The 12,651-nt window shown below is 45.6% G+C and overlaps 1 protein-coding gene across 4 annotated transcripts in view; it reads right to left on the reverse strand.

The window, feature by feature from the left end:
• LOC125090801 (zinc finger protein 705D-like) overlaps positions 1 to 12,441 on the reverse strand; it is a 121,027-nt gene extending 108,586 nt beyond the window's left edge. Inside the window, exons 1-3 of one of the 4 annotated variants that reach the window (XM_047713880.1) lie at positions 12,202 to 12,441; positions 6,020 to 6,130; positions 1,093 to 1,243 (exon numbers count right to left, since the gene is read on the reverse strand). The gene's annotated coding sequence lies outside the window, so the exon portion shown is untranslated. Of the gene's footprint in view, positions 1 to 1,092; positions 1,244 to 2,083; positions 2,119 to 6,019; positions 6,131 to 12,201 lie in introns of those variants that run through there. The other 3 variants (XM_047713871.1, XM_047713889.1, XM_047713899.1) reach the window with 3 other exon arrangements.
• Between the last annotated feature and the right edge of the window lie 210 nt (positions 12,442 to 12,651).

Raw genomic sequence — 12,651 nt, forward strand, 5'->3', positions numbered from 1 at the left:
CTAGCACAGAGAATGGCCTAAGCGAGCAAATCATACTAATAGAAGAGAGTCCTAAAAACGGACTTTCTCCAAGTCATTTCCCACTTGAACATACAACCAACCTCACCTCTGACTCCAGAGACTATGTATGTATTTGTGCCTACCAAGAAATTGAGTTTTCTGGGGCACCTGGGTGGCTCAGTGGGTTAAGCATCCGACTGAGTCATCATGACTCAGGTCATGATCTCAGGGTCAAAGGATGAAGCCCTGAGTCAGATTCTGTCTCTCTCACTCTCGGCCTCTCCCTTCCATGCACATGCTCTCTCTCTCTCTCCTAAAAAATAAATGAATAAATAAAGTTTTGGCCATCTTGGAGCCTGCTGTGCTGGGACCAGGACTCCTACAATGACAAATGCATCTGGAAGGCTGTGATCCAAGGCCATCTTTGCTGACTATATGCAGGGTCTCCCAGACCAGAGGGAACACACAGCTCTTTTTAAAATTGAAGGCCTGGTGGTGGGTATTAAGGAGGCCACGGACTGCATGGAGCACTGGCTGTTGTACATAAACAATGAATCTTGAACACCGCATCAAAAACTGATGACATACTGTGTGGTAACTAACATAACATCATCATCATCATCAAATAAAATAAAATTGAAGGTGTTTCTGCTCAAGATGAAACTGAATTCATTCCAGGCAAGAGATGTGCTTCCGTGTCTAAAGCAAAGAACAACACAGTGACTCCTGGGGGCAAACCAAACAAAACCAGAGAAAAACGTGGGGGAAAGGACCTCGGGTTCCTGGGAAGAGTGGCGTGACTCCTGCAGCATTCTGAAGCCACGTTCCACTAAAGCCACCGGCCACAAGATCCGTGAGCTCAAAGACTTAAACTTATTGAAAAGCAAATAAATAAAGGTGCAAATTTGTTCTCTTATAAAAACAAAAGATATTTAGTAATGAGTAATAAATCAAAAGAAAATGTGAATTTTGTCCCTACTGTTACTTTGCTTTAGCTTTTTCTTCTTGAAGGTTCATGTTTGTGGAACTGTTGCTTATATTTCATATACTAGTCCTCAGAAATTTATGCAGTGCAAGGATTTCATAGCTCACCGTTTTAAAACGTGGTGTTAAGAGAATGAATGAAGTTGCTTGGTGTGGATCTGCTGGAGCTTTAGCCCACGGACATTCTGCACTGCCCTGTTCTACACATGCCCAGGTAGAATGGTTGATACATGGGTCAAGTACAATCTGCCTTCTTTGCCTATTAGAAAATGAGACAAGCAAATTAAAAGACTCGCTTGGGATAAAGCAGCTTGAAGATTATTGCCTAATTCAAGACAAAGGTGTTCTAAATATCGTGGTAAGCAGAACAACGCCCTCCCCCCAGAGATGTCCATGCTCTCATCCCCAGAACCTGCGCATATGTTAGGTTACAAGGGAAGGGAATGAAAGTTGCAGCTGGGATTAAGGTTGCTGAATCAGATGACCTGAAAATAAAGAGAGCATCTTGGATTAGCCAAGTGTGCCCAATGTAATGACAATAGCCATTTGTGTGGGAGAAGGAGTGGGAGAAGGAGGCAGAAGAAGGGAGTCAAGGGAAATGTGACTCTGGAAGGTCAGAATGATCCAGTGGAGAAGGACTTGACCTAGCATCAACAGCTTAGAAGACAGAGAAAGAGAGCCAGGAGCCAAGGACAGTGGGTGACCTCTAGAAAGTGGAAAAGGTGAGGAAGTGGATATTTCCCAGAGCCTCCTGAGGAAATACAGCCCTGTTGATGCCTCGATTGGAGCCAGTAGGACTCATGTTGGACTTCTAACATGTAGAACTCTAGATAATAAATTCATGTTGCTGTAAGCCACTACATTTGTGGCAAACTGTTGTGGGAGCAATAGGAAACCAACACAAATATTAACTGAGAAGCTCGGATACACTGAGGTGAAGCCTAGAGATGGGGAGACCCAACCCAGCTTGTCCGAGCCCTTCAGTGAATATCCATTTCTGATTATGGTTAGCAGATGAAATATAGGATGTCCGGTTAAATATAAATTTCAGACACACAATGAACAAGTTTTAGTATAAGAAAGTGCAATATTGGGGTACCTGGGTGCATCAGTCGGTTAAGCGTCTCCCTTCAGCTCACGTCATGATCTCGGGGTCCTGGGATTGAGCCCCACATTAGACTCCCTGCTCAGTAGGGAGCCTGCTTCTCCCCTCTCCCTCTCCCTCTGCTCGTGATCCATCTCTCTTTCTGTGTCAAATAAATAAAATCTTTAAAAAAAAAAGAATGTGCAGTATTTGGCATACACTTTTATGAAAAATTATTCATCATATCTGAAATTCAAATTTAACTGAATGTCCTTTTTATTTGCCAAATCTGGCAACCTATCTCCAATCCACATCCAGGGATATGCCAGGAAATACCTCTGCTCAATAGAATGGCTCCCTGCCAACCATGCTGAAACCCACTTCCGAAGCATTCTCCTCCTAGATTTGGGGTCTCATTTCTCATGCACTGCCTGTCTTTCTCTATGATAACAGGGTTGCCTGGCATCCATCTCTAGACATGGTAGTAATGTCATGAATTGCAAATAAAGGTCAGGGTATTTTTGCTAAATGTGACCGTCCTCTAATCATCTGGCACTTCCTCCTTGGATTTCACCCAACTGTCATTTCTCCTCTGCCAAAATGCCATGGTGACTCTCCAAGCACTCCTTAGGGAGCAATCTTCAGGCTCTGACCCTGGGCATACGTGTATTCCCTCTGCTTGCTTTAAATAACCTCATTTCCACAGCAGATGTCCAGCGGACTGTGTTGTTATGCCATTAAATGTGAGCAAATCAGTGGGCTGTTAGCTCACATTTTTTATGGAAATCAGGACTGAGGCATAAATGGACACTTACTAGTTTAATATTTTCCAAAAGAATTACATGGTTCCTTTCGATGGGTTCTTGCATTGCCAGTGAACGGGCAAGAAAAGAGCATCTGACTCTGTAAGTCAGAAAGGATCTCGTGGAGCACGCCCAACTACTACTACGAGTGGGTGAGCTTCTGTTCTCCTAGTACTGTCCTTATGGGCTGTAATAATTTGTTCCTCTTTCAGCAGGGTAAAGTGAGGAAGGTGGGATGTCAATTCTAGATAAGATTTAGGGGTATAATTGTAAATTTATGTGTAAGTTGTATCTTCCCATTAATGTACTTGGGGTTCATTCCAAGAACTATATTTTTTTTAATGATAAAAGATTTTTAATACAGATTCTTCAGGTAGCCTTGTCATTTGTAATGAAACTATTTTTAAAAATTCATGTTCCCAATCATGAATAATGCCCATTTCTGTTCAGTGAAGTCTTGACTGATAACCAGTTTTGTGGCCTTGTTAGAGATTTGGGAAAGAATACATACAAATCTAGACAGAACTTCCATTCAACACAATGTAAGTATAATGTTTCACGATATCATCCATGTAGAAAGTACCATTACACAATATAATTAGAATCCTTACTATCGTTTCCTTTTGAGCAAGTGAATGGTGGCAGTTCAGGTATTATCATATAAAATAAATCTCTTGAAGACATGATGCTTCTCAATTTTTCTTTATAGTAAAGAAACCAAGACCCTAAGACCCTAAGAAGATAAAGATCCTGCCTAAGGACTAAGGCCGGTAATGAAATACAATACTAGAAACGATGCAGATTGTACAGCAAGAGAATCCTAAGGGATGGGGGGAAATGGGGGTCCGAACTGTGACAGCATGAAGACAATACTGTTGGTAACAGTGACGAATTCCTACCTGGGTTCGTCATAACGAGACACCACATAACACACAGCCAGAACATCTCACAAACTCCAGATAAGAACCTGATCCAACACCCAGATCTACTAACTTTCCACCTTCCTGTGCGGAGATGCTGGGTTCCTAGTCTTCCCTGCACAAGGAGACTGTGGATTCCCCGTGATGCCTTCATTTTCTTCTACCCTTCTTTGGGGTGGAAGACCAAGTCCCTCTGATTATAAATCAAGGTAACTTTATTATCTGTTTTCTAAAAATATTTGACTATTTAATGTAATACAAGAACCCACCAAAAGGAACCATGTCATTCTTTTGGAAAATATTAATATTAAATATTATAAATATTTAAATATTCATCTAAACTGCGAGCTTTGGGGGAAAAGAATTCCAAGTATACAATATAATTAGAGGTTAATTGTTTTTGATAAATGAAATCAAAGAATACCGCCCCAGCTTTAGTAGAGACAGAAAGATCTGTGCTGACATGCCAGTCTCAATTTTGTGCATAGATACCTATGAAAAGCCATTGCAATGTGACAAACGTACTCATTAGGTTCTAGCAAGCAGGACGTTTTTAGGGAAAAGCAAGGTTGGGCTGGTAGCAGCACGTAAAGGTATGTGAAGCCTCTTTCTCTGGCTTCCTCAAAGCTGCTCAGGTGTCCTGTAGGGGCGCCTGGGTGGCTCAGTCCTTAAGTGTCTGCCTTGGGCTCCAGTCATGATCCCAGAGTCCTGGGACCAAGCTCTGCATCCGGCTTCCTGCTCTGCGGAAGTCTGCTTCTCCCTCTCCCACTCCCCCTGCTGGTGTTCCCTCTCTTGCTGTCTCTTTCTCTGTCAAATAAATAAATAAAATATTTAAAAAAAAAGAAAAAAGAAAGAAAGGGTGTCCTGCAACACCACACCCACAGCCTGAACATCTGCATACTGTAGATCCTGGCCTGAGCAGAATCCAGTGGGAAGTCACTGTATTACAAAATGTAAATAGCGTGTTTATTTATTTTTTTCCTATGTAAACAATTTTAAGTGCAAAAATTAAATACTTAGAAAGACAGGGTTTCTCCCCAGGGTCACTTCACTAGGTGAAATAAAAAAAAATCAGCGTGTTGCCGCACCCGCACCAGCGACTGTGCAGCATGGCAAGCAAATCGCTTCAATGGCTGCTAGTCCAGGGGTACGTGCCTGCAGTGGCTAAGCCCTCTGGTATTGGGTCGCAGAAGCTCCCAAGAAGCTGTGTTCCACTCCTGGGGACCTGCTGGGCCGCATTCAGCACCTGGGTGTTTCTTATCACCATTGCTTTAGGCTTATTGTTTCTTGGCAATCGCTCTCAAACAACAGAACTGTTACAAATAAAGACTCTGATCTAGGTCAAGCTTTAATCATTATGCTTAAGAATTCTTCGAGGTCTTTTGGGAGATTTTAGACGCCTTACAAAAGTTAGAACTAGGAAGACTTACAAGAAATAGGAATAAGAGATCCACACAAAGTGAGACTAAAAGTAAACACGATAAGGATGAAGATTATTATAAACATTTAGGATTAAAAGTACGTCGGGGAAATCACACATTGCAAGTAAAGATTGAGGGAAAATGGTGGACGCCTGGCACGTATAAAGGTCCTTATAAATTGCAACCCACTGATGCACTACTTCCTTACACAGGAATATATGATTCAAGCCTCACGCGGTGGGTTACTCATAAGGGAAGGAAAGTAAAATATAGTTCCCTAAATACATGGGAGCAACTCAGGAGAAGTCGACCCCCATGGTGTGTGTTAAGTGACGAAGAAAGGTGGCAATTGCGTTGGTGGATGTATCAATACCTTGCTGTAGGACCAGTTGACCAAGATTATAAATATCATATACAATGGGAAAAATGGAACAAAGATACAATTAAGCAATATCTGTTAGCAAGGTTCGGCTCACCCACTGAAGGGACTAAATAGACAATAGGAAACTAGTCAGAACCGCATGTCTAGCAAGTATAACCTCAGGCTAAAAGGTCATTACGCAGTTCTGTTGAATGGCTATTGTTTGGGCTAACTTTAAGCTAATACGTAACCAAATGTTAGGCTACTCTGAGTAAGATACACATCATATTTGATCCTGTACCAATGTTCCATGTACAATGCATATAAAAACTGATACTCGCCGCAATAAATCGCAGCAGCTGATACACGCCTTGAGTGTGCCTCTCTGTCTGTCACGCCGAATCCACCCCATACCTGCTTATCCAAGGATCCCCCCGCAAACTCACCGCTGACAGTCCGCGGCAGCGTGTCTCGCATAAGGGAGGATTTTCCTTTGCTGTTTCGTGTAGTTTTTCTGGCTCTGCTCTGTACCAAGGAGAACTCTGTTGATTTGCATTCTGTAAACACAGAATAAAAAGGAGCCATGTTCATGGTCATGGTGATGTATGAAGTTTCTGAATAGTCAAAAATAGACTATAAACTTTATATCCTTAAGAACATCCCTTTAATTCATCCTACCAGAAGATAGGCGATTTATTTTAGTATCTACAGTCTTTTATCACCTTTTTTCATTTTGAAAAGCTTCTAATAGCTACAGAAGCAGAGGGAACAGGACCTTGAAGTCCCACGTATCCATCCCTGAGTGACGACTGTCCAGTGAGCCACCAGGGGCCGTACTGGCCTCTGCCACAATTCCACCTATGACCTGTCCCCAAAGCAATCACTGCGAAGCCGACCTTGGAGATGACATTAAGGATAAAAATTTCAGTATATATTTCTAAAAGCCAAGAACTCTTTGATTAAACACCACTGAAATTCTGCTATCATATTGAAACACTTGATGGTCGTTCCTTAACACCATTGAACACACTGTCAGACCACAAGTCTCTTTCCACCAGATGGTCTTGTAAACGATTTCCACCAGTGCTTGGTTCTGGGGCTTTGTACAAATGCTTCCTATAAGCCACTTTGGTTCTAGGTGATATGTGGCACATCGACCCATATTTTGTTAATTCATTCATGGTCCGATATATGTCAGAGAGGGTGGACAGTCCTTGGGACACATCAGTTAGTAAAACAGACTAATTCCCCGCCTTCGTGGAGCTCATAATATAGGAGGATGAGATCGGAAATGATAAGAATAATGGAAGTAAATGTGCCCATTTGATACAAAGTGATGCATGTTTTTGGGAAAAAGAAAATACCATAGTTGGGTAAAAGTTATTTGGAAATTATGGGCAGGGATGCAGGTTTGTTTGTTTGTTTAAGATTTTATTTCTTTATTTTGAGAGAGAGAGAGAGAGAAGAGGGGTAGAGGGAGAGGGAGAGAAAATCTCAAGCAGACTCCACACTGAGCGAGGAGCCTGAGGCTGGGCTCAATCTCACAACCCTGAGATGGCGACCTGAGCCTAAATCAAGGGGTGGACACCTAACCAACTGGGCCACCCAGGCACACCAGGGTTGCAGTTTTAAAAGGTAATGAGGAGAGGGCCTGACTGGGCAAGGACTTGAAGGCGAGAAGAGAATCAACCACGAAAACATCCAGAGGACGGGTGTGTAAATCAGAGGCGGGTTTGAAATCTCTAAGACAGGATAAGGCGGGCATGTTCTGGAAACAACAAGAAGGCCCCAAAGTATGTTATTATTAGTTAAAATAAATGAAAACTTGAGTGAAAGAAAGTAGCTGCAGAAAAGCAGATGAAATAGGACACTCTTTGCTCTAAGACCATGACGAGCTCCATGCAGGAAAACAGAATGAGCCAAAGAGTAAAACCTAGTGTTTTATAGAAAGGGAGAATTACCAACATTTTGAGATGGATACACAATTTATAACCGACTTAATCTATCAAATCTCTAAAGATGTTTGGACTTCTTAAAAAAAAAAGTTCTCCATTTTATCTGTATTGCCACAATTTATATCATCATATTAACTCCTTCCCAGACAATGCTTTACTAAACTTGCACTTGGGTGCTCTTGGCTCCTTTCTGCACTCAGCGCCGACCGAACGTCCACCTTCCGAAGCCCAGGCGTCCCTCTGAGCCGTTGGCTCGTGTGGACAGTCTCGTCCTGCATACAGCTGTCCCCTTCCCCGCCAGGACTCAGGTACCGGGTGGCTGGCCTGTGGTCTGGTCTGGAAGCAGTTGATCCTCCTCTGACATGACGTCAGGAGCCACCGTAGCCCTAAGTCTGCATCACGACACCCACGTCCCCCCTCACGCAGCTCACCAGGCAGGTGTTTAATCCTCCCGCCTCAGCACAGGAGGAAGGCCGGGCGGGGGGCAGTAAGTTACCATGACGGAGGGAGACATATCCGCGTGGCTTTATTACGGTGCACTGTTACAACTGTCCTGTTTTATTACTAGTGGTTGTTCATCTCTCGCTGCTCCAGACTCACACGCTAACACTTCCCACCGGCGGGCGCGCAGAGGACGAAACAATGTATCTACACACGGTTCTGTTCCATCCACGGTTCCAGGCACCCACTGGGGGTCTTGAGAAGTATCCACAAGGATCAGGGTGACTATCCCATTTGGACGTCCAAGAGACCATTCAGGTCTTATATGGCCCAAATGAAGCTAGTCCCCTTCTCCCCAAAAGGCTTCCCCTTCATACCGCGGCACACCACCATGACCATCGCACGCATCGAGCCGGAAGTCTGGCCTCGGCTTCTTCCTTCCCTTGCGGCCTGTCCCGAGTGTGGGCTCCACACTCACGCGCTCTCGGGATTCTTCACTTAACTACTACTGCCGGCACTACCTCGTTTTCTTTCTCCTCTGGACCCCGAAAACAGCTGCAAAACAGCCCTCCCGGCTTATAAATTCAACCACTGCAGCCCTCCCCCCTTCACCCCCCCCCCCCCCGCCACTTCCCAGGCAATCGTGTGTCCCCACACAGACATCCCAGAACCTGGACCTCATCTGCACAAGTAGAGACAGGCAGGAGGAACTCCAACAGGTTATCACAATGGCCCCATTCCCTGTCCCACGGGTTTAGGAGTGGAACGTCACCAATGAGTGTGGCCAATGAGACCTGCACAGAAGCATGGTGAGGGTGTCCCTTAATGGTTTCCTTCGATGATAAAGGACACATGTAATATGAAGCACTCTGATTAGGTCCCTTCCAATGGAAATAGCAAAAACAAACAAACAAATCAAAGCAAAAAAACCACCACTGCTAGAAGTATAAATTGCTTCCATTTTGCCAAAAGAGCACTCATAATTTACATCACACATACTCTACTACAAAGAGCTACATATTCTCTCTTCCTATACATCAGGCACTATGCAATGTGTCCTACGTTGTCTCTTTTAATCCTTGAAACAACCCTATGAATTAGACATAACTTTCTTGAGAAATGAGGAGACTATGTCTTAAGGTACTGAAATGCTTTTCTCAATTTCACCTAGGGAGTACAGTAGAAGAGGTTTTGAAATTCATAATAAAGTTATTATTCCAAGGAAAAGATAAAAGTAGACATAAAGGTACACTCACAAAGACATGTACCAATTGTTTGGTATAATGTGAAGATTTGAGAGCATAAAAAACGCAACAGCATTGAGGAAGCGTTTCACTAAATCAGGCTACATCTGACTAGGGGGCTGGTTAAGGCTTGGAAGTAAGTTATCAGAGGAAACTTACGTTCAGGGAAAAAATTCCTTTGTTTTCCCCTTCTTCCCTCCCTCCTTTCCTTCAAGCAGTCCTCTCGGACTGGGCGGCCACCACCCAGACAGAGGTTATGGTAAGAAGGGGCCCCAAGGGAGCCAGAGTTGGAGCAGGACTCAGCAGCCCCATTCTTGGGTGAACAGTTCAAACACCATGCCTGCCTGCCCCCTCCTGGCACCATCCTCAAATGCAATCTGCACTATGTCCTGTGGTTTCTTCTGGGAGATGACAGGTCCCACCAGTCTTCCCCACTATTGTGGGCAGCGCGGAACCCCCTGCTTGAGACCCATCAGAGGGCACCATCCTCTCTCATGGGTTGGCACTGGTACGTTACGGTTGACCATGCGCAAGTAAGTTGGCCAAAGACCACATGAGTACGGAGGGAGAATTCGAGGGAGAGCAGATAGGATGAGCTAGTCCTGAAGCCCTCCCCACATGGTGGGTCACGTGAGCACCCAAGCTGTGGGCTCAGACCAACAGAGTTTTCCTCGTGGGCCTTTCCACACCAGCCTAAAGGGAGTCTGAAGGCACTGTCTCTTGGGGCCCCTTCCAAAAGACTAACCACCTGACAGTATGCCTACATCATCCCCAGAAGCTCAGCTGAGAGGGACAGAGGGAAGCAGAGAGGAAGGGAGTGTGTCAAACATCAGAGAAGCTTCAGGAAGCACAGAGCCTTAATCACGTCCTTAATTAAATTTTTGTGCCTGAAAATTTTCCTTTGAGATTGACCAGCCCATTTACCCTCTCTTCCTGAAAAGCTGCTTGCCCTTCCTGGAGCTCTTTCTCCGCAGCCATCTGAAAGCTCCAGCTTTCTCCGAAGTTAGAGCCCCTGGAGGCACCTGCTGAAGTTAAAGGAAAACTGGGAATCTTGATTTGAACCCTTGCAAGTCTCGGCGCGCGCACTGAGCGCATGAACATGAACGCACTCGGACCCACGCACACCCCCTGCTGTCGTCGCTTCCTCCCCAGAGATCAGGAGCGGCCATCCCCGGACAGCCTCTGGAGTAGACGCCTTGAGCCCCGATGTCATCGCCCAACTTCCACACGAGGTGGAGCCTTTGCCAAAATGCACCGGCTCTCGGCTAGTTTTACTAGTGGGAAGAACCAGCTCTTGGATCATTTTACAGAAGAGTTAAATCTGGCCTTCGAACACAGGACAGACCCAAACTCTCTAAAAAAGTGCCATGCTTGCTCAGGCAGCTTTCGGTTTATATCGTTAGCCATGTTTTACTTCAGCCGAATCCTGCGTTTCCTCACAGAGCAGCAACTGGATGGAGGCAGAGCACGGAGGAGGAGCCCCAGCAATGGGGTGTCCCATGCCTGGCAGTGAACACCCGTCTAGCGGACTCAGGAGGTGACCCCATTAAGAGCAAGTAAAATGCCACAAGCAAGTAAAGATAATCTTATTTTACGAGACAAGTCTATAGGCGGCCTTCACTTTCTGACCGAGCCCCAGACAAAGCCCGTGGGGATGGACACATGGTAAGGTCTGCGGACTGACAGAATGCTGGGGGTGTTTCATCCTGGTTCTGGCCCAGGATCCTGCAGTTTCTTGAGCCGTCACTGCTTTCAAGAGACGAGGGGGCAGAATCCACAATCCCAGGTGCTGGGAGCAGGGAAGCCCCAAGCTGCTGGGCTGCCGGTGTGGACTTGCTTTGAAAGGGCACAGCAGGGATGTATTACCAATAGGCTGCCCCGACCCAAGTCCTTCCCACTACGCCCCTCAGTTTCCGGTGGGAAGAAGGTAAACAGAAACCCCATGAGATCCCCAGTCTTAATCAGAGATCTGCTGGACAACGGTGGTCCATCTTCCTGCTTTAAACCTCATGGATTACTTCTCTGAAACACCTTCACAAAACTGTAAGTCATACATGAAGAATATGTCTAATGATGTATGTGTAATGTATAATAATATTCAAATGAATAAATAATATGTATAAAAATGACACGTTAGTATCATTATAAAACATTTATAAATAATATAAAATATTTATAGTTATATGCAATTTATTTTATAAAGTTTGGTAGAAATATATCAAATTTACATTTTAGTATATATTTGTATAAAATAATATATTCAGCAAAATCATAAGATTTTATAAAAAATTATAAATATATGTTGTACATATACAATTTACATGTACAAAATATATATGCACATAAATATGTGATAACATACAGACAGGATATATAAATATATCCATGTGTATGGTGATGGATGTTAATTAGATTGATACTAAATATAAAATACACTAATGTACATATAATACACGACACACATTATACACTGTAATGTATATGTTATACACCAATTTTATAAGTTATAAATTTATATATGACTTAATGATAGTTCTGTATTATGTTTATACACATTATATGTTATATAATTTTATATGGGTGTACATTACCTAGTTACGTCGTTATACATCACTATCTTTTGGACATGTATGTATTGATATATACAATGTTCGTATGAGGTGTGTATATGAGGGTGTGTGCGCATATATATAACACTGCACATATTGCGCCCAAGTATGCCGGACACCAGGATACCGCACACGTGTATCTAGGTAGTGCCTCCCTCGGACACCCACCCTGTATCCTGGACTCCCCGCCAAGAAGGCGCCACCCGGTGGTCCTGGCAGCTGCACAGGGTCCCTGTGGATGGGGCCTTCCCCGAGAGCTGCCCCCGGCACACGCAGGCCCACTGCGCACCCGCACCCCTGGGACACACGGGGCACCCGTCTACCTGACGCGACGCCCTGCCCCCTGCCCCGCGGCACCCACAGCTCCGACAGCACCTACCCGGGTCGCCGAGGTGAGACTCCGCCGCAGAGAGGGCGCCGCGTCCTCGAGAGCCGCAGGGCTGACGGGCGCGCGGGCAGGTCGCAGGGCGCGAGCTGTGGCCCAGAGCAGGGGCTCCGGTGCGCGGGGGCACAGGCGGCGACCTCCCACCTGGAGGGCGGGGGGCTCCACGCCACGTCCGGGCTGGGCGTCCTCGGGCCTCCCGGGCAGCCCGCGCCTCCGCTGCGCCGGAAGTGGCTGGGCGCTGACCTCGGGCTGACCTCGGACTGACCTCGGGCCGACCTCGGCCAGGCGGGCGGGCTGGACCCGTGCCCCGAAGGTGGCCACCGCTCTGCCCCTCGCACGGCCCCAGCCTCTGCGGCGGTCTCCCGGACGGAGGGAAGCGGCTCTGAGGCCTGAGGGTGGGTCCCGGGCTGGTCCTGGGGACCCCGGAATCCCCCACAGCGGTCC

Source organism: Lutra lutra, chromosome 2, assembly GCF_902655055.1.
Source record: "Lutra lutra chromosome 2, mLutLut1.2, whole genome shotgun sequence".
NCBI lineage: Eukaryota > Metazoa > Chordata > Mammalia > Carnivora > Mustelidae > Lutra > Lutra lutra.